Source organism: Propithecus coquereli, unplaced genomic scaffold (genome assembly GCF_000956105.1).
Source record: "Propithecus coquereli isolate 6110/MARCELLA unplaced genomic scaffold, Pcoq_1.0 Scaffold293, whole genome shotgun sequence".
Taxonomy (NCBI): domain Eukaryota; kingdom Metazoa; phylum Chordata; class Mammalia; order Primates; family Indriidae; genus Propithecus; species Propithecus coquereli.
This window is the reverse complement of record NW_012148541.1, coordinates 1,119,071-1,125,305: the sequence shown is the minus strand read 5'-3', so window position 1 is coordinate 1,125,305 and position 6,235 is coordinate 1,119,071.

Sequence of the window (6,235 nt, the reverse complement as noted above, 5' to 3'; positions counted from 1 at the left end):
CTTTGTTATTTAAGAATGTGTTAATTTCCATGAGTTTGTGATTTTTCAATACCTTCTTTAATTGATTTATAATTTCATTCCATTGTGGTCAGAAAATATACTTTGATATTTTAAATACTTTTAAATATATCAAGACATTTTGCAGCTTAACATATATAGTTTATCCTGGCGAGTGTTCCATGTGAACTTGAGAAAATTATATTCTGCTGTTGTTGGATGGAGTGTTATATAGGTGTCTGTTATGGTTAGTTTACATTACTGTTCTTCTATTTTCTTGTTTGTTGTCAAATTGAATTTATCATTTATTGAAGGTGGTATATAAAAGATTTGCTCCTACATTACTTTATTCTCCCTTTTATGCTGTTATTGTCATAAATTACATCTTCTTAATACAATGTTTAATATTGTATAATTATTGCTTTATGCAACTGTCTTTTAAATAATATAAGCTAAAATAGAGGTTGTAAGCAAAAAATAAATTTACACTTCCTTTTTTATTTATCTATGTAATTACTTTTACCAGAACTCTTTATTTCTTCAAGGGAATTTGAGTTACTATCTAGTATTCTTTCATTGCAACATGAAAAACTACTATTAGTATTTCTTGTAGGGCAGAACAGCTAGTAATGAAGTCTCTTTGCTTTTATCTGGGAATGTCTTAATTTCTCTTAAAGTTTTTCAGAATAAAAGTTCCTGGTTAATAGGCTCTTTTTTTTGCACTTTGAACATATCATCCCACTACTTTCTGACCTCATCATTTCTGATAAGAAAATAGCTATCAATATTATTGGGGATGACTTTTAGATATGTTGCTTTTCTTTTCCTGATTTCAGAATTTTTGCTATACCTTTGGCTTTCAACAGTTTGATTATAATTATGTATCTAGAACTGGATCTCTTGCAAAATACTATAGCAGTTTCTGAACATGTTAAATACAGAGTTACCATATGACCCAGCAATTTCACTTGTTGGTATATATCCAAGAGAATTTCAAACATATGTTCACATATTAACTTGTACAAAAATATTCACAACAGCATTATTAACAATAGCCACATTATAGAAATGACCCAAATATCCATCAGTTGCTAAATGGTTGAAAAAATATGGTATATCCATAAAGTGAAATATTATTTGGCAAAGAAAAGTGTGAATAACTGATATATGCTACATTGTTGAGCCTCAAAAACATGCTAACTGAAAGAAGTCAGATACAATTAGCCACAAATTGTATGAATCCATTTATATGAAATATACAGAATTAGTAAATCCATAGAGACAGAAAGGGAATTAGTGGCTTTCAGGCATTTGCAGGACAGAATTAGGAGTGATTGCTAATGGGTACAAGATTAGTTTTGTGAATGATTAAAATATTCTAAAATTTGATTATGGTGATAATTTCACAACCATTATGGCGTATCTGTGAATATACTAAATACAACTGAATTGTACACTCTAAAATGGTTAATTTTATGGTTTGTTAATTGTGTCTCAATAAAGCTAGTATAAAAAGAGAAAGAAATTTGAGTGCTAATATTAAGAAAAATAGATAATTGACAGTCAAAGATAGTATGCTTTCTTCCAATTATTATGATCGTCATTAGTAGTAGCCTCTCATTGTTATTGACTTGAGTATTTACATTCAGGGATATAAATTTATTAGTATTAGGGTGCAGGAAAATACAAATACAATTATTTTTAGCCAAGAATACCAGATGAAGACTTATGTTACATCAAGCTCAGGGCATGCAGTACAAATATACAGAGCAGGGGAAGTACTATGCACACAAAAAGCCCAGACTTCATCACTATGTAATATATCTATGTAACAAAATTGTACTTGTACCACTGAAATCTATAAAAATAATAAGAAAATATGATAATTTAAACTGTAAAGAAACACAAATGTACAAAACCTACTTATTTTTTTTAAGATGAATTCCAGGTTTAATTTACTTCCCATATTGATTTGAATGTTTATTGAATCCTCTATAATGACAGAATTAAATTTATTTTTATTCTGAGATTATTACATTAATAACATCTCTTTTGGAAATAAATAATTCATCATTCAGAAAAGAAATGTGTATGTGTGGTTCATTATGAAAAGACAGCATCCACGTTTGAGAAAACTATCTACAGATAAAGAAGAAAATATAAGAAATACAAACATGGTAAGTAAACAGAACTGAGTTTTTCAAAATTAGTCAAATTTTTGAAATCTAAGCCAAAAATTTAATTGAAATAATTATTACATGGTGATTGAATTTAAAATGCACACACAGAAGTAATCATCTTTATGCTTTATTTTCCTCCTTTATGGGCAAAAGTGTTAGAATTTAGTTATAGATATCAACCAATAACTTTTCAAACACAAATTCTACAATTATTTTTTTTAAAAAGAAGTTCAATGCTATGTCACTTTATGTGGTTGAATTTGAAAATAAACTGTATGAAACATCAGATAACCTGAGTAATGGTAGTAAGTTCACAAGTGTAACTAGTGTGTTCTTGAATCTACCATGTGCTTGAAATAAACACATCTGTTATAGACTGAATGTTTGTGTCCCCTCAAAATTCATATGATAAAATTCTAACCTGCAATATAATGGTATTAAGAGTTAGGGCCTTTGGTAGGTGATTAGGTCATGAGGGCAGGGCCTTCATGAATTGGATTAGTGCTCTTAATAAAAGGGAGTTTAGAGAGCTCCATCCTCCCTCACCATTTCTACCATGGGAGGACAAAGCAAGAAGACAGATGTTTATGAAACAGGGAACTAGCCTTCACCAGACCCTGAATCTGCTGATGCCTTAATTTTGGGTTTCAAAGCCTCCAAAACTGTGAGAAATAAATTTCTGTTGTTTATAAGCCAACCATTCTATAGTATTTTGTTAGAGTAGCCCAATAGAATATGGTAACATCTATAGATAAAAACCTCTTCACAGAGTTCACAGAATAATAACCATATCGATATGATTGATTTAAAAACAAATTTCTGTATAGATTCTGCAATATACATTGTTCTATATAAAAGAATTCTATAAGATACCATATTATAAAATTCGTAATGTGTCTATTATCCTTAACAACATTAGTCACTATATTACTTGTTGCTTTCTTGATGAGGATTTTCAGTATAAATTTCTTTCTAGCCCTAACATCAAGAATATTTGTGCATTTTCCTCACCCATTGACTTGTTTTTATCTGACAGACACTATCAACTATCATTTGGTTTTTCTAACACATATAGGAGATCTAACGGCATGTATTTTTCATATTAGCTTCATTCTCAGATATGTTTTATATTCTACCTTTGTTTTGCTATTTTTCTTTGTCATATATTTGTAATTTGTCATCTTTCTCTATTTTTTATTTTGTTGTGAGTGGCTTTATGTTGATAATTGGTGCAAGATGAGAAATAAATATTAGATATCAACTGACTATGTGATATCTCTCCTGTTAGGTGTCTCAAAGGCACCTAAATTCATAATGTCCAAAACTGAGCTTATGATCTCTCTCTATGAAATACATGTCTAGTATAGGCATATTTCATTTTATTATACTTCACTTTATTACAAATTGTAAATATCGTGATTTTTACAAATTGAATGTGTGTGGCAACTCTGAGTAGATTGAGTCTATAGGAGCCATTTTTCCAATAGCACCTGCTCATTTAGTGTCTCTGCATCACATTTTGGTAATTTTCACAATATTTCAAAGTTTTTATTATTATAGTCTCTTTTATGGTGATTTGTGATCATTGTAATTGTTTGGGGGTGTCTCAAACCACACTCACATAAGACAATGAATATAATTGATCGACATTATGTACATTCTTACTAGTCCATGGACCAGCTGCTCCCCCATTTCTCTGCCTTTTCTCAGGCATCTCTATTCCCTGAGACACAACAGTGTTGAAATTAGGCCAATTAATAACCTTACATCTGCCTCTAAGTGTTCAAGTAAAAGGAAGAGTCATACATTTGTCACTTTAACTCAAAAGCTAGAAATGATTAAGCATAGTGAGGAAGGCATGTCTAAAGCCAAGATAGGCTAAAAGCTAGGCTTCTTGCACCAGTTAGCCAAGTTATGAATGTGAAGGAAAAGTTCTTGAAGGAAATTAAAAATGCTATTCCAGTGAACACATGAATGATAAGAAAGCAAAATAGCCTTATTTCTGATATGGAGAAAATTTTGGTGATCTGGGTAGAAGATTAAATCAGCCACAATATTTCCGTAAGCCAAAGACTAATCTAGAGCAAGGCTCTAACTCTCTTCACTTCTGTGAAGGCTGAGAGAGGTGAGGAGCTGCAGAGGAAAAGTTGGAAGTAAACAGAGGTATAGTCACCCCTCCTCCCATAAATATGGAAGCCTAAAAATTGAGAGTGGGGAATATGTAACAGAGGGAATGGCATGAAAAAAATAGCAAAAGATGTTTTCTGTCTCTTTAAAACTTCCCCCACTCTTTTTGGGAATCAAGACCTGCATCCCTGCCTTGGGAAGGTGGTCCAGAGGGGCAGGAGAATGTCTTTTGCTCTCCGTGCTGCAGGAGATAGCTCAAACTGTGGGCTCCATCTCAGCCCCGCACCTGGCCTTTGGAGGTCTGGATGGGCCTCCCAGGTAGGTCACAGCTTTGTCTTTGGCAGAGATGAGATGATTAGAATCATTAACTGTAATTAAACAATAGCCTGAACTGAGGGCCCTCCCTTTAAAAGCTCTATACTTCTGCTTCTAGACAGGAATTTGGATTTTGAGACAATAGTCTATACCGTTTTCCTTCTCTGCTGGCAAAGTAATAAACTTCTCTTTCCTTCCCCTAAAACCACTTGTTCTCATTCTTCTGATGCAGCCTTGAGGACAAATGCCAAGTTTTTGGTAATAGTTTGTTGGTAACAGATTGAAGGAAAGAAGCTGCCTTCATAACATAACAGTGCAAGATGAAGTGGCAATGGATAATGGAAAAAACTACAGTAAGTTATCCAGAAGATCTAGCTAAGAAAATTGATGAAGTTTACTACACTAAATAACAGATTTTCAAAGTAGATGAAACATCCTTTTACTGGAAGAAGATGCCACCTAGGACTTTCATAGTTAAAGAGGAGAAGTCAATGCCTGACTTCAAAGTTTCAAAGGATAGTCTGACTCTAGGGCTAATGCGACTAGTGTCTATAAGTTGAAGCCAATGCTCATTTACCATTCTGGAAATCCTAGTGCACTTAACAATAATGCTCAATCTACTCTTCCTGTGCTTTATAAATGGAACACGAAAGCTTGGACTAGAGCATATCTATTTACGGCATGGTTCGCTGAATATTTTACGCCAAATGTGGAGGCCTACTGTTTAGAAAAAAAGATTTATTTGAAAATATTATTGCTTATTGACAATGTACCTGGTCACCCAAGAACTCTGATAGAGATGTACAAGGATCTTAACGATGTTTGCATGTATGCTAATACAACATCCATTCTCAAGCTCATGGAGTAATTTTAACATTCATATCTTATTATTTAAGAAATATATTTCATAAGGTTATAGCTGCCATGGTTGGATTCCTATGATAGATTTGGGCGAAGTAAATTGAAAACTTCTGGAAAGGATTGACCATTATAGGTGCCATTAAGGATATCCATGATTCATGGGAGGAAGTCAAGTTATCAACATTAACAGGAGTTTGGAAGAAGTTGATTCAAACTCTCATGGATGATTTCAAGGGGTTTGAGACTTCAGTGGAGGAAGTACTCCCATCAGCAGTGTATGAGTGCTCCTGTCTCTCTACATCCATGGCGACATTTGCTGTTTTGGAAATTTTTGAAACAAGCCATTCTCATTAGAGTTAAGTGATATCTCATTGTGGTAATGATTTGCATTTCCCTGATTATTAGAGATGTTGATCATTTTTTCATGTTTTTGGCCATTAGTAAAACTCTTTATATTCATAAGCAGATTAACAAAATGTGGTATATGTATGCCATGGAATACTAGTCAGCCATAAAAAAGGGTGCATTAATACCTTTTGCAACAATTTGGATGGAACTGGAGACCAATATCCCAAGTGAAGTATCTAAATCAAATGTTTCTGGGACATTGGTCTGTCTTCTTTTGAAACATTCCTGTTCATGTCCTTTGTCCATTTTTTAATGGAGTTGTTTGATTTTTTCTTGTTGTTTATCCTGAGTTCTATATGGATTCTAATTATCAGCCCCTTATTGGATGTGTAGCAAACAAATATCAG